This window comes from Dreissena polymorpha, chromosome 1 (genome assembly GCF_020536995.1).
Source record: "Dreissena polymorpha isolate Duluth1 chromosome 1, UMN_Dpol_1.0, whole genome shotgun sequence".
Taxonomy (NCBI): Eukaryota; Metazoa; Mollusca; class Bivalvia; order Myida; family Dreissenidae; genus Dreissena; species Dreissena polymorpha.
Window position 1 is genome coordinate 16,457,281 of NC_068355.1, and position 17,602 is coordinate 16,474,882.

At 33.2% G+C, this 17,602-nt stretch overlaps 1 protein-coding gene across 1 annotated transcript in view; it reads right to left on the reverse strand.

Annotated features, from left to right (window-relative positions):
- The window catches only part of LOC127872315 (phosphatidylserine synthase 2-like), a 52,200-nt gene extending 36,338 nt beyond the window's left edge, over positions 1 to 15,862 (reverse strand). The window contains exon 1 of the mRNA XM_052415647.1: positions 15,807 to 15,862. The gene's annotated coding sequence lies outside the window, so the exon portion shown is untranslated. The remainder of the gene's footprint in view (positions 1 to 15,806) is intronic.
- Between the last annotated feature and the right edge of the window lie 1,740 nt (positions 15,863 to 17,602).

Genomic DNA, 17,602 nt, shown 5'->3' on the forward strand with positions numbered 1-17,602 from the left:
CTCCTACAAGTTAGACATTCATGTAGATAGTATGATCTTCAACAAGTTAGACATAGATAGTATGATCTCCTACAAGTTAGACATAGATAGTATGACCTCCTACAAGTTAGACATAGATAGTATGATCTCCAACAAGTTAGACAGAGCTAGTATGACCTCCTACAAGTTAGACATAGATAGTATGATCTCTTACAAGTTAGACATAGATAGTATGATCTCCTACAAGTTAGACATAGATAGTATGATCTCCTACAAGTTAGACATTAAGAGTATGATCTCCTACAGTTAGACATAAATAGTATGATCTCCTAAAAGTTTGACATAGATAGTAGTATGATCTCCTACAAGTTTGACATAGATAGTATGATCTCCTACAAGTTAGATATAGATAGTATGATTTCCTACAAGTAAGACATAGATAGTATGATCTCCTACATGTTAGACATAGATAGTATGATCTCCTGCAAGTTAGACAGAGATAGTATGACCTCCTACAAGTTAGACATAGATAGTATGAGCTCCTGCAAGTTAGACATAGATAGTATGATCTCCTACAAGTTAGACATAGATAGTATGATCTTCAACAAGTTAGACATAGATAGTATGATCTCCTACAAGTTAGACATAGATAGTATGATCTCCTACAAGTTAGACATAGATAGTATGATCTCCTACAAGTTAGAACATAGATAGTATGATCCTCCTACAGTTAGACATAGATAGTATGATCTTCAACAAGTTAGACATAGATAGTATGATCTCCTACAAGTTTAGACATAGATAGTATGATCTCCTTACAAGTTAGACATAGATAGTATGATCTCCTACAAGTTAGACATTCATGTAGATAGTATGATCTCCTACAAGTTAGACATAGATAGTATGATCTCCTACAAGTAGACATAGATAGTATGATCCTCCTACAAGTTAGACATAGATAGTATGATCTCTTACAAGTTAGACATAGATAGTATGACTCTACAAGTTAGACATAGATAGTATGATCTTTTACAAGTTTAGACATAGATAGTATGATCTCCTACAAGTTAGACATAGATAGTATGATCTCTTACAAGTCAGACATAGATGTATTATCTCCAACAAGTTAGACATAGATAGTATGATCTCTTACAAGTTAGACATAGATAGTAATGATCTTCAACAAGTTAGACATAGATAGTATGATCTCCTACAAGTTAGACATAGATAGTATGATCTCCTACAAGTTAGACATAGATAGTATGATCTCCTACAAGTTAGACATAGATAGTATGATCTCTTACAAGTTAGACATAGATAGTATGATCTCCTACAAGTTAGACATAGATAGTATGATCTCCTACAAGTTAGACATAGATAGTATGATCTCCTACAAGTTAGACATAGACAGTATGACCTCCTACAAGTTAGACATAGATAGTATGATCTCCTACAAGTTAGACATAGATAGTATGACCTCCTACAAGTTAGACATAGATAGTATGATCTCTACAAGTTAGACATTCATGTAGATAGTATGATCTTCAACAAGTTAGACATAGATAGTATGATCTCCTACAAGTTAGACATAGATAGTATGACCTCCTACAAGTTAGAACATAGATAGTATGATCTCCTACAAGTTAGACATGGCATGTAGATAGTATGATCTTCAACAAGTTAGACATAGATAGTATGATCTCCTACAAGTTAGACATAGATAGTATGACCTCCTACAAGTTAGACATAGATAGTATGATCTCCTACAAGTTAGACATTCATGTAGATAGTATGATCTCCTACAAGTTAGAAATAGATAGTATGATCTCCTACAAGTTAGACATAGATAGTATGATCTCCTACAAGTTAGACATAGATAGTATGATCTCCTACAAGTTAGACATAGATAGTATGATCTCCTACAAGTTAGACATAGATAGTATGATCTCTTACAAGTTAGACATAGATAGTATGATCTCTTACAAGTTAGACATAGATAGTATGATCTCCAACAAGCTAGACATAGATAGTATGATCTCTTACAAGTTAGACATAGATAGTATGATCTTCAACAAGTTAGACATAGATAGTATGATCTCCTACAAGTTAGACATAGATAGTATGATCTCTTACAAGTTAGACATAGATAGTATGATCTCCATAAGTTAGACATAGATAGTATGATCTCTTACAAGTTAGACATAGATAGTATGATCTCCAACAAGTTAGACATAGATAGTATGATCTCTTACAAGTTAGACATAGATAGTATGATCTCCTACAAGTTAGACATAGATAGTATGATCTCTTACAAGTTAGACATAGATAGTATGATTTCCTACAAGTTAGACATAGATAGTATGATCTCTTACAAGTTAGACATAGATAGTATGATCTCTTACAAGTTTGACATAGATAGTATGATCTCCAACAAGTTAGACATAGATAGTATGATCTCTTACAAGTTAGACATAGATAGTATGATCTCCTACAAGTTAGACATAGATAGTATGATCTCTTACAAGTTAGACATAGATAGTATGATCTCCTACAAGTTAGACATAGATAGTATGATCTCCTACAAGTTAGACATAGATAGAATGATCTTCAACAAGTAAGACATAGATAGTATGATCTCCTACAAGTTAGACATAGATAGTATGATCTCCTACAAGTTAGACATTCATGTAGATAGTATGATCTCCTACAAGTTAGACATAGATAGTATGATCTTCAACAAGTTAGACATAGATAGTATGATCTCCTACAAGTTAGACATAGATAGTATGATCTCCTACAAGTTAGACATTCATGTAGATAGTATGATCTCCTACAAGTTAGACATTCATGTAGATAGTATGATCTTCAACAAGTTAGACATAGATAGTATGATCTCCTACAAGTTAGACATAGATAGTATGACCTCCTACAAGTTAGACATAGATAGTATGATCTCCAACAAGTTAGACAGAGATAGTATGACCTCCTACAAGTTAGACATAGATAGTATGATCTCTTACAAGTTAGACATAGATAGTATGATCTCCTACAAGTTAGACATAGATAGTATGATCTCCTACAAGTTAGACATTAAGAGTATGATCTCCTACAAGTTAGACATAAATAGTATGATCTCCTAAAAGTTTGACATAGATAGTAGTATGATCTCCTACAAGTTTGACATAGATAGTATGATCTCCTACAAGTTAGATATAGATAGTATGATTTCCTACAAGTAAGACATAGATAGTATGATCTCCTACAAGTTAGACATAGATAGTATGATCTCCTGCAAGTTAGACAGAGATAGTATGACCTCCTACAAGTTAGACATAGATAGTATGTGCTCCTGCAAGTTAGACATAGATAGTATGATCTCCTACAAGTTAGACATAGATAGTATGATCTTCAACAAGTTAGACATAGATAGTATGATCTCCTACAAGTTAGACATAGATAGTATGATCTCCTACAAGTTAGACAGAGATAGTATGATCTTCAACAAGTTAGACATAGATAGTATGATCTCCTACAAGTTAGACATAGATAGTATGATCTCCTACAAGTTAGAAATAGATAGTATGATCTCCTACAAGTTAGACATAGATAGTATGATCTCTTACAAGTTAGACATAGATAGTATGATCTCCTACAAGTTAGACATAGATAGTATGATCTCCTACAAGTTAGACATAGATAGTATGATCTCCTACAAGTAAGACATAGATAGTATGACCTCCTACAAGTTAGACATAGATAGTATGATCTCCTACAAGTTAGACATAGATAGTATGACCTCCTACAAGTTAGACATAGATAGTATGATCTCCTACAAGTTAGACATTCATGTAGATAGTATGATCTTCAACAAGTTAGACATAGATAGTATGATCTCCTACAAGTTAGACATAGATAGTATGACCTCCTACAAGTTAGACATAGATAGTATGATCTCCTACAAGTTAGACATGCATGTAGATAGTATGATCTTCAACAAGTTAGACATAGATAGTATGATCTCCTACAAGTTAGACATAGATAGTATGATCTCCTACAAGTTAGACATAGATAGTATGATCTCCTACAAGTTAGACATTCATGTAGATAGTATGATCTCCTACAAGTTAGACATAGATAGTATGATCTCCTACAAGTTAGACATAGATAGTATGATCTCCTACAAGTTAGACATAGATAGTATGATCTCTTACAAGTTAGACATAGATAGTATGATCTACAAGTTAGACATAGATAGTATGATCTTTTACAAGTTAGACATAGATAGTATGATCTCCTACAAGTTAGACATAGATAGTATGATCTCTTACAAGTCAGACATAGATAGTATGATCTCCAACAAGTTAGACATAGATAGTATGATCTCTTACAAGTTAGACATAGATAGTATGATCTTCAACAAGTTAGACATAGATAGTATGATCTCCTACAAGTTAGACATAGATAGTATGATCTCCTACAAGTTAGACATAGATAGTATGATCTCCTACAAGTTAGACATAGATAGTATGATCTCTTACAAGTTAGACATAGATAGTATGATCTCCTACAAGTTAGACATAGATAGTATGATCTCCTACAAGTTAGACATAGATAGTATGATCTCCTACAAGTTAGACATAGATAGTATGACCTCCTACAAGTTAGACATAGATAGTATGATCTCCTACAAGTTAGACATAGATAGTATGACCTCCTACAAGTTAGACATAGATAGTATGATCTCCTACAAGTTAGACATTCATGTAGATAGTATGATCTTCAACAAGTTAGACATAGATAGTATGATCTCCTACAAGTTAGACATAGATAGTATGACCTCCTACAAGTTAGACATAGATAGTATGATCTCCTACAAGTTAGACATGCATGTAGATAGTATGATCTTCAACAAGTTAGACATAGATAGTATGATCTCCTACAAGTTAGACATAGATAGTATGACCTCCTACAAGTTAGACATAGATAGTATGATCTCCTACAAGTTAGACATTCATGTAGATAGTATGATCTCCTACAAGTTAGACATAGATAGTATGATCTCCTACAAGTTAGACATAGATAGTATGATCTCCTACAAGTTAGACATAGATAGTATGATCTCCTACAAGTTAGACATAGATAGTATGATCTCCTACAAGTAAGACATAGATAGTATGATCTCCTACAAGTTAGACATAGATAGTATGATCTCTTACAAGTTAGACATAGATAGTATGATCTCTTACAAGTTAGACATAGATAGTATGATCTCCAACAAGCTAGACATAGATAGTATGATCTCTTACAAGTTAGACATAGATAGTATGATCTTCAACAAGTTAGACATAGATAGTATGATCTCCTACAAGTTAGACATAGATAGTATGATCTCTTACAAGTTAGACATAGATAGTATGATCTCCTACAAGTTAGACATAGATAGTATGATCTCTTACAAGTTAGACATAGATAGTATGATCTCCAACAAGTTAGACATAGATAGTATGATCTCTTACAAGTTAGACATAGATAGTATGATCTCCTACAAGTTAGACATAGATAGTATGATCTCTTACAAGTTAGACATAGATAGTATGATTTCCTACAAGTTAGACATAGATAGTATGATCTCTTACAAGTTAGACATAGATAGTATGATCTCTTACAAGTTTGACATAGATAGTATGATCTCCAACAAGTTAGACATAGATAGTATGATCTCTTACAAGTTAGACATAGATAGTATGATCTCCTACAAGTTAGACATAGATAGTATGATCTCTTACAAGTTAGACATAGATAGTATGATCTCCTACAAGTTAGACATAGATAGTATGATCTCTTACAAGTTAGACATAGATAGTATGATCTCCTACAAGTTAGACATAGATAGTATGATCTTCAACAAGTTAGACATTTATGTAGATAGTATGATCTCCTACAAGTTAGACATTCATGTAGATAGTATGATCTCCTACAAGTTAGACATTCATGTAGATAGTATGATCTCCTACAAGTTAGACATAGATAGTATGATCTCTTACAAGTTAGACATAGATAGTATGATCTCCTACAAGTTAGACATAGATAGTATGATCTCCTACAAGTTAGACATAGATAATATGATCTCCTACAAGTTAGACATAGATAGTATGATCTTCAACAAGTTAGACATTCATGTAGATAGTATGATCTCCTACAAGTTAGACATTCATGTAGATAGTATGATCTCCTACAAGTTAGACATAGATAGTATGATCTCTTACAAGTTAGACATAGATAGTATGATCTCCTACAAGTTAGACATAGATAGTATGATCTCCTACAAGTTAGACATAGATAGTATGATCTCCTACAAGTTAGACATTCATGTAGATAGTATGATCTCCTACAAGTTAGACATTCATGTAGATAGTATGATCTCCTACAAGTTAGACATAGATAGTTTGATCTCCTACAAGTTAGACATAGATAGTATGATCTCCTACAAGTTAGACATAGATAGTATGATCTCCTACAAGTTAGACATTCATGTAGATAGCATGATCTTCTACAAGTTAGACATTCATGTAGATAGTATGATCTCCTACAAGTTAGACATTCATGTAGATAGTATGATCTCCTACAAGTTAGACATTCATGTAGATAGTATGATCTCCTACAAGTTAGACATAGATAGTATGATCTCCTACAAGTTAGACATTCATGTAGATAGTATGATCTCCTACAAGTTAGACATTCATGTAGATAGTATGATCTCCTACAAGTTAGACATAGATAGTATGATCTTCAACAAGTTAGACATAGATAGTATGATCTCCTACAAGTTAGACATAGATAGTATGATCTCCTACAAGTTAGACATTCATGTAGATAGTATGATCTCCTACAAGTTAGACATTCATGTAGATAGTATGATCTCCTACAAGTTAGACATTCATGTAGATAGTATGATCTCCTACAAGTTAGACATAGATAGTATGATCTTCAACAAGTTAGACATAGATAGTATGATCTCCTACAAGTTAGACATTCATGTAGATAGTATGATCTCCTACAAGTTAGACATAGATAGTATGATCTTCAACAAGTTAGACATAGATAGTATGATCTCCTACAAGTTAGACATAGATAGAATGATCTCCTACAAGTTAGACATTCATGTAGATAGTATGATCTCCTACAAGTTAGACATTCATGTAGATAGTATGATCTCCTACAAGTTAGACATAGATAGAATGATCTTCAACAAGTTAGACATAGATAGTATGATCTCCTACAAGTTAGACATAGATAGTATGATCTCCTACAAGTTAGACATTCATGTAGATAGTATGATCTCCTACAAGTTAGACATTCATGTAGATAGTATGATCTCCTACAAGTTAGACATAGATAGTATGATCTTCAACAAGTTAGACATAGATAGTATGATCTCCTACAAGTTAGACATAGATAGTATGATCTCCTACAAGTTAGACATTCATGTAGATAGTATGATCTCCTACAAGTTAGACATTCATGTAGATAGTATGATCTTCAACAAGTTAGACATAGATAGTATGATCTCCTACAAGTAAGACATAGATAGTATGACCTCCTACAAGTTAGACATAGATAGCATGATCTCCAACAAGTTAGACAGAGATAGTATGACCTCCTACAAGTTAGACATAGATAGTATGATCTCTTACAAGTTAGACATAGATAGTATGATCTCCTACAAGTTAGACATAGATAGTATGATCTCCTACAAGTTAGACATTAAGAGTATGATCTCCTACAAGTTAGACATAAATAGTATGATCTCCTAAAAGTTTGACATAGATAGTAGTATGATCTCCTACAAGTTTGACATAGATAGTATGATCTCCTACAAGTTAGATATAGATAGTATGATTTCCTACAAGTAAGACATAGATAGTATGATCTCCTACAAGTTAGACATAGATAGTATGATCTCCTGCAAGTTAGACAGAGATAGTATGACCTCCTACAAGTTAGACATAGATAGTATGAGCTCCTGCAAGTTAGACATAGATAGTATGATCTCCTACAAGTTAGACATAGATAGTATGATTTCCTACAAGTTAGACATACAGAGTATGATCTCTTACAAGTTAGACATAGATAGTATGATCTCCTACAAGTTAGACATTCATGTAGATAGTATGATCTCCAACAAGTTAGACATAGATAGTATGATCTCCTACAAGTTAGACATAGAGAGTATGATCTCCTACAAGTTAGACATAGAGAGTATGATCTCCTACAAGTTAGACATAGATAGTATGATCTCCAACAAGTTAGACATAAAGAGTATGATCTCCTACAAGTTATACATTATAGATAGTATGATCTCCTACAAATGAAAATTTGAGATTTATGACGGACCATAACTCTTCAGTTACTGGATTGATTTCCTTGCATTGGGTGAAGATCTTTAATATGAAAACTGTCAGACTGAGCTGTCTACCTACTGCCCAACCGCTAAAACAAAATGATCAAACCAATAACAATCAACATAGTGATAGCTACAATTTCATAACAAGCACAGAACTCTTTTCTTACCAAAGTAAGCGTCAAAGTTAACATTGTTGGGAGCTAGGTCTGTTTTGAAATAAGGCCTAAAGTGGGCAAAGCAAAGTCAACAATGATACACACACATAAAGTTACTATATTTTATTCAACTCTGATAAAATGCAACAGATGTATATACAAATTAGGTAACATTCAGTATTGCAATTATATGATGTTGACAGTCAGAAAGGTGGTTCAATAAATAGTTATTCAAACTCACTGAGCAGAGAATAGAAGTGCTTTCAGTTCTTCTAAAACATTGTGGTTTTCAAAACGCCTCTTTGTAATGTGTCACAACAATCACGTCAACAGAGTTAATAACACAGTCATACAATTCAATGCACATGTTCTTGGAATACTTTGAGTTGATCAAACACTAGTGACTTTGAGTTCTGTGTTATTAGTTGATACAAGTTATGCGAAAAAAGCCAACATACAGGATTCTCGATTACTCAAAAGTGGTTTTCTTCACTTGTTATTCAAATTTATAAATGATTTAAACATTCACATGCTGATATTCTGCTCACTACCCAGTGAAAATACTTACTCAAGTTTGTACAAATTGTTTGAAATGGGGCTAAAAATTGGCTGCTTCCAAAAAACAGCCAAGTACCAGCAAACAATCAGACAAGTCCGTCCATGCATCTGCCAATACTACAGACCTAACATCCGCCATAAAATGGCTATAGCAAAAAGATTGCAGAGAATAAAATCAGTGTCCGACAAATTTCTTATTTTTCAGGTAGCTCACTGGGCTACCAATAAAAATATTTGGTAGCCCATACAATTTTCCTACAAAATGATAAGAGGCAGGTTTTAATCTTTATTTTATTTCTTCATATACATATACATAATATGTATACATACATATAATAATACAGCAAGTAGTCTGATGTACACAGTCAATATCGTAAATTAATGTTACAGTACAGGCACCGTGTACTTAAATGTAAATGTACCAAACAAAATCATATACTACATGTAGATATTACATGTATGTGTACTGAAATTCGGACAACACGTTAAGTCGGAAACGTAGATAAAGCGTTTAGATTATCAATACGATTGACTCGTATGGTGTTAATCAATGCAATTGCCCTTTTTAACAACAAATACCGAGTTTCAAGAAATCAGGAGTATTAAATCATTTATTTACTTGTGTCCGACTTTAAGTACTGTCCGAATTTACGTATTGCGTCCGTATGTTACGACACTTGTGTGCAGTCAGCATACAATACAATTATCGTTTCAATAATGAAGGATCTGATACAGCGTTACGGTTACGATACAGCGTGTTTATATTATATTTTATTAAGAGGAAATGTCAATGCCAAATAATTCGCGAGATACCCCGGTACTTTAGTTGAAATTAACAACGAAACTTTAAATGGAAATTTAATGATCTCAATGTTGTACCCGCTACGAAATTTTTATTTACAAATAAATACAATTTTCGCGCGCTTTTTATCTGGACAAAGAAATTCATTTATTAAATGTAGAATTTTGTAACCTAAAATAGCTGTACACAACGCGTGCTAACCGTGGCAGGTGATTTATGCATGTTGCAATACAACGGTCCTGATTGGGAGCTTATTTCATCATATCTTTAAATAGAACCATATGCGGAAATTCATTTGACACTTTAGAAAATTTAAAACGTTTGTTTATGACTCTTATCGTCTATATTACCCAACCATAATTTGGTTTTAAAAATATAAATCGGGCATATATGGGATTATTGATTAACAGTCGATTAATCAAATTATTTATTGACAATGCCAACTAATTAGCAGGTGTTAACCGCGTTCACACTGTTGTTATTAATATTCATTTTCGGCTTCGTTACCGTTTTGAAGAATCTGCTATTGTTTTGATTTATTTAATGTTCGGCGTCCTTGGATATTTAACGACATCAAAAACGTTGTCGCTATTACTCATTGTTGCGGTTACCAAAGAATTCCAAACTGCGAAATGATGTTGCATCATGTGCGCCAACTACCCAACCAGCTCTCATTATATTATAAGCAATACACAGTGTACAAACACATGGTCAGCGTGTTTATTCTACGTATGTCTGTCAGTAAACCGGGCTACCGCTCTTATAGATTAATAGTAGCCCGGTGGGCTTAAGCTGGAAAATTTCAGTAGCCCGATGAAAAATTTCGGTAGCCCCCGGGCTCCGGGCAATGGATTTGTCGGACACTGATAAAATGATGAGTTTCTCTTACTGTTGAACATGTTTAATATGGATTACTCAAATATTTATGTTAAGTATACTGGATAAGGAAAATTATTATACGTGCGACGGTGCACTATTTGGAAATTTGATCTGACCCCTGGATCAAAAGTTATTATCATGAATGTTGCATGTTGTTAGTAAAATGAGGGTTTTTTACCTATTTATTTACCCATAACTTTTGATGCAAGGGTTAGATCAAAATTCCAAATAGCTCACCGTCGCACATATGCTCATAGCTACTGTGTGTGCAGGGCTCGAAATTAACACTCGCACACTCGCAAAATGCGAGTAAAAAAATACTGATTGCGAGTTAAGTTTTAAGCCACTAGTATTTTTTTGCGGGTAAATAAATAGTGCAAAGAAATGAGTAGGTATAATGCTGCTCGACGTCATGATCGCTAAATCTTAGGTCAATTTATGGAACGCCCAAGTACCCTTATGCGTAAGCGGGCACCTTGTATGTAGACTGGTAAATACAGATACGCTGATGGTATTGGTACAAAGGAAGTGAAACAGTCGACTATTCACACATGTTCATTGAAGCGAAAAATAACTTGTCGCTTTATTCCCACAGACGGAAATAACACAAAATATACATAATACAAAAGATAAAGCAAAGTTAACCGTTTAGTTAGAAAAAACGGATTTTAAATCCTTCTACGAAAACAGTGAATAAGTGGGAAAAATAACTTAAAATAAGACTGAAACTTGTTGTAGATGAAGATGGTCAATCAACCTGATGTGGACCATTATGGTCCAAGGAACTGATATCTTTGTATGGTTGCAGAAATAAAATGTGTATACATCATGAATTACTAACGACTCGCCCCCTTAACGACTCACCCCATAACGACTCGCCCCGTTTTTTATAACGACTCGCCCCACATGTATAACGACTCGCCCCACATAGATAACGACTCGCCCCATCATTACTTTTATGGTAGGATTTTTTATTAAATTTTGCTCATGTTTATGCTTTACTTCGATTTTATTGTGTTTTAAGTCGGTAAAAACTGGGGGGGGGTATTGAATAGTGCTGCAACAATATACCGGTTTATTGGTATATATCGCAATACGCAATTGGCATTTTGTATTGCGATACGATTTTCATCATACCGGTACGGACATTTTACAAAAATTCATTCACATTTCGTCCAGAAAAGCCATTCGAAATAATGATAACAAGGAAAACAAAACAAAGCAGTGTACAAAAAAAATTCCGTAAAAATAGCATTCTGAAAGTGTATTATACAGAGTAGCGTTGTTACATCGGAGCATTCGTTCGATGCTTTTGAACAGATTATCGTTGAATTAATTGCGCACAGCTGTAAATGTTTTGTTCGATTCTGAATTGAGCATTATTAAATTTGTATTCCGAACTTCGGAATTACGCTTCCAAATTTTAATGCTAATGCGACAATAAAAAATTCTAGCGTCAAATAAAAAGTGCTTTATCCTTTGTCTCAATAAAAAGCACGCGAAAATTATACAGATATGTAGAACGTGGCATGGAAAGTATGGGTGTATTTTGTGTTGTATAAAACCGGGAACATCACGTCAGGTGAATTACTCGTGTTCAGTGGAAAAAACGTCCCGGTTGGACGTTATTTCATCACATCTTTAAATAGTAATGAATGCCAAAATGTATTTGATACTTAAGAAAATTTGCGAATGTTTGTGTTTCTTGTTATTCTTGAGCACATTTATAGTAAATATATACCAGAATTTGCTTTAAAACTGGAATATATGGGATTATCAGGTAATTGGCAAGTTATAATTTTGGTACAAGTAAGCAATATATTGCGATATATTGCAATACGGGTTTTTGAACTGACAATATATTGCAATACGGTTTTGGGCGTATTGTTGCAGCACTAGTATTGAAACAATATCTTAAGATTTGGCAAATTAGAAGTTTGATGAAATTTGTTAAAATGCTTTACTTTAACTTTCACCTTTTTCAGGAACGTCATAGTGTCAACAGAAACTGGGATACTGTATCACATCCTGCATGATATGTTCAAGATTTCTACACCTGGAATTTTATTAATTCTTGCAATTAATATTATGCATTACCACAGTAACATAACTATGTTTTTGCATATATTATATATAACGACTCGCCCCATCATTTTTATTGTTACATTTTTAGCAACTATGTTAAATGTAAACAGTTCAAATGAATAGAAAGAGAAATATATAAGAACAACTATTTTTGTGTTGATGGTTTATTAGATACTTATGTACTTAAATACAACAACAACAACTTATAACTATACAATGCTTGTTTGTCACAAAAACAGAAAGTTACGAAGGGTAATATCAATACATTGAATTAATAAGAAACACCTACAAATTAAAGGTGCCTTTTCACAGATTTTGGCATTTTTTTACTTATTCATTAAATGCTTTATATCGATAAATGTAAACATTGGATCGTAAAAGCTCCAGTAAAAAATCAAGAATAAAAGTAAAAAAAGGAAAAGAACATTGCCCGGACCAGGTTTCGAACCAGTGACCCCTGGAGTCCTGCCAGAGTCCTGAAGTAAAAACGCTTTAGCCTACTGAGCTATTCCGCCGAGTACACTTAGTAGACGTATTTTATACCTTATTTAAGCAATCTTCGTAGTTTCACAAAACTTAACGACAAAAACAGAACTCTCCAAATTATTCAATCGTTTCCCGTTGCAACGCTTTATAATTTTTAGGTTTTAAAATCGTCAAAAGATGCATATAATGGCTATATTAGACCATGGTAAATGTTCAGTATTACTGTTTCCTCACAAATATCATAACTAAAACGAAAATTTGCGAATCTGAAACAACTTTTTTCAATTTTGTCAATTTACCAAAGCGTGAAAAGATCCCTTTAAAAGAACCGCCATTTAATTAGAATTTTAATGTTAATTTGAAACCATTGCAAACTTTCCGCGCTAATTGTTCACACCTACACTATTAATTAAAAGAAACGCCATTTGATAAGCATTTTAAAGTAAAGTTTGTGTGCATAACACAAAAGGACTTATACGCATATTTATAATATGAAATAAGATTTTTAACACGTGTGATGTGTATTCAGATCAACAGGTAATAAGTAGGTAGATTTAAGATTATAATGGTAATTTTAAGATTATAAATAAAAAATAATCTTACAGAAGAATTGTGTCCGTAAAATTTCGGCAATAATTAAATTGCGGCAAAGACCTTTTTTCATTTTTCTTACCTTTCAATACTCGTATATATGAAAATATCTTTACCAAGAAGCAAGGTATTCACGCTTTTGCGATTATGGCACGTGTATTGTTGATTGTCATCACCCGCCCGCGGTAATGTACGTGTCAATTATGTTGTTTATTCATCGGCCTCTTTTATAACGATAATCCCTCTATTCTTGAGTAATTTAACCGGGGAATCTTTAATTGTCGGTATGATCTTAGCCTTTGCTTCTTTTTATAAATATAAAGAAAAGTATGACATGAGACAAATGTGCCGATATCCAATAGTCCTTAATTATCACAAAATTCATGCTTTTTGGTAATATTGTCACTGGACATACATGTAAAAAAAAATCATAAAATAAAACTTAACACTAGCATCTTAATTTGACATTTAGTATATGTTTAATCAGTATTGACGTTACATGATCTCTAATGTTGTGTCACCTGCTACAAAGTACAAACTGCGACATATAGAGATCACTTCTCCGACGTCTGTCAGTTTGACACAATTTTTTTCATTCAGAATATGCCTGCAATAAACGAATATAAGGTCAGGTATCAGGCATAAAACCGCTAAGATAAGATAAGATTTATTTTGAGTCGGCAAGAGTGAAACATCAAACATAAGCTCAGACAGCTTGAACAACCGACTATCAAACATGATGAATAAGAAATAACAAGTGTATAAAAGCTGAAAGACTGGAAACAAATTGTTCTACAATTAAAAGGCAGATATACATATAAATATATGGCATGATATTACAACATCAGATACGGTACTAAAAAGTTTAGATTTGTCTAGATTAAAAGTCAGATAATTTTTTAAGAGAAAGAATAAAATATCAACTGAACGATGGTTATCAAACTATGCCGAACCTTAAATTCATATTCTGAATTGATTTCATTTATATTACCAGATATAATATAACATTTTATTTTGATAAGGCGAGTCGTTATATATGCGGGGCGAGTCGTTATACATGTGGGGCGAGTCGTTATAAAAAACGGGGCGAGTCGTTATGGGGCGAGTCGTTAAGGGGGCGAGTTGTTACATAACCATACATCATTACATGTTAAGTACTTTTATTTTGTTTAAATAGTACTTAACTAATGTCCAAGGTTTTTTATGTTTCCATCAAAATTTGCGAGAATGTTTTTGATTTTGCGAGTTGGTATTAAAGCTGCTCGCAATTTTTTGCAAATAGAAAAAAAGTTAAATTCGAGCCCTGGTGTGTAAGTTTCAAGGTTCTAGTGCTAATAGTGTAGGAGGAGATAGTGGCCAGAACAGACAGCAGAGATCAATACAATATCCCCATGCTTTTTTTGATGACCCACACGCAGACAAAATAAAATAACGCTCAGTGTTTTGCAGTTTTGACTACAGATTGAAAATTGATAATTAGGTCGAATTATGGTGTTGGGACTGACAGAATCACTTCGAATTGACGATTTCTTCTGTTTAACAAAGTTCGTATTAACAATTACATTTTACATTAAAAAAAGAAGAACCACCATCGGGACTTAAATACTTCTAAATAACTTTTCAATATAAGGAACGATAAAAACTCGGATGTGTTTTATTCGGATGTTAATCCGTTCCTTTGATTTTTCATCCGAAATTGTAATCCGAAAATATCAGCTTATAGATTATAGTATCCTTTAATAAATGTTGCTGACCTCGCGCGCGATTGATTATTTCATACAAGCATATACCTGGGCCTTTTAACAATTATTTAGCATCATAAATTTCATTTAAGAACTTTTTTACACCAGTTAATAACGCTATTTACCTGCCGTTGATTTTCGTTTCGGATAATGAAAAGGTCAAGGTTCAATTAGTCTTTCGATGCCACACTTACATGCGGCTCGAGCTAAATCGAGCTGCAGCATGCGCGCATATGCTGGTACCAGGCATATATCTATGACATCTTCCGTTTAGGCAACACAGAAAAGATTGTTTTTAGTGCATAAATGATTCATCTGATGGCGATGAGTAATGCGACAATCATTTCTCTCCTATTATTATGTCTGGAGTTTCAGTATTTCTGCTTTTTCTGTCGATTAATTTTCGAATATATGTCTCAATGGATGTCGGAGAGTTCCGGAAAATGAATTTGTGTATGTTTACTAGTAGTAAAGCTTTCGTTGGTTCAATAAAATGATTTTAAATTGTGTCTTTCACGCATAACATGAGAATCTGAAAGGTTGTTTTACCTTAAGTTACATTAGGTGGTGTACCACTGCAGGTCTTTGGAACCTCTGTTGTGGCCTCTTCTTCCTTCTCACTGGTTACTAAGTAAATGTGTTATTTCTGGTTATAATAAGATTATATTCACATTTAAAGTCAAACGTCGCTCTTGGTAAGTTATGCCACACGTTAACAATACGGTTTGAGAAAAAGTTATTGTTTTATGGCTGAAAAGGTGCCTATGAATTCTTACGGTACAGTAATTGTTAAATTAACAAGAAATTCGACCACATAATGCAATTAAAAGACTTTATTCAAATTAAGTGTCCACTTTATCATTTTGTTTATCTATCTATCTATCTTTATATATTGTCTAACTCCCCTTTCGGATATTAACGACAGGTGCCGGTAAAAGTGTTAAAACTGAAAAAGTGAGAATGTTAAAAGTATGTTAGATTTATTAAAAGATTTAAAAGGAGAAAATTTAATTGTATAGAACTAACGGTGGAAGGAATGATTGAGTCTGTGAGAATCATAATTAATTTAAAAACCATGATACCGCTTAATTATATTGATTGAACTACAAAGTAATAGCTAAATAACAGACAGCATGATACATTATAAAGAAGTGAAACTCCAGCTGCTGGAGTAGTATTGAATTATTATTATAAACAATTAGGAGGTCCTTTATTTAAGGCAAGTGACCGATTGCCAAAACAGTACAAAACAGGACAATACAGCACAATACAAAACAACATAAGCACAAATAAGAATAAAGCTGGGGTCACCGCCTTGGAACGGTCAATGCAAAGCATTGGGGGTTTAAACCGGTTTTGGAGCGCTCAACCTCACACTTGGCCCAGCAATATTCATAATACATGTACATGTAAATAAATTTTAACCTCATAGCATTGTAACTAAAATTAAGCAATAATAAAAGGGAATTAAAACGCATTCAGTTTAATTACCATTTAATTACTCAATGGTATTGAAGATACCAGAGCAACAGAGTTACAACTTTTTGAGGAACGATGGAATGAAACTATAAATAAGTGTCAACTACATTCCTTCTTTATAGAAAAAGATTTAAGAATATACCATCATGAAGTTTAAATTTCAGATCATCATCGCACAAATACAGGACGAAGCAGCAATAATGGGTGTAAAAGTTCCATATTACATTTCTTGGTTGTTTATGTGCTGCTAAAAAATAAATCAAACAAGAAACGCCTGTCACAGAGAAAATAAAAATATAATTATAAACTCAATGACCTATGCATGTAGATTACAACTTGGAAAGTTGGTCGTATGACGTCACAAAAATCCATGTACCCAGGAACTGAGAAGCATAAGCAGGTTTCATTTTTACCTTAATATAATGGATCTCTGACACAATAA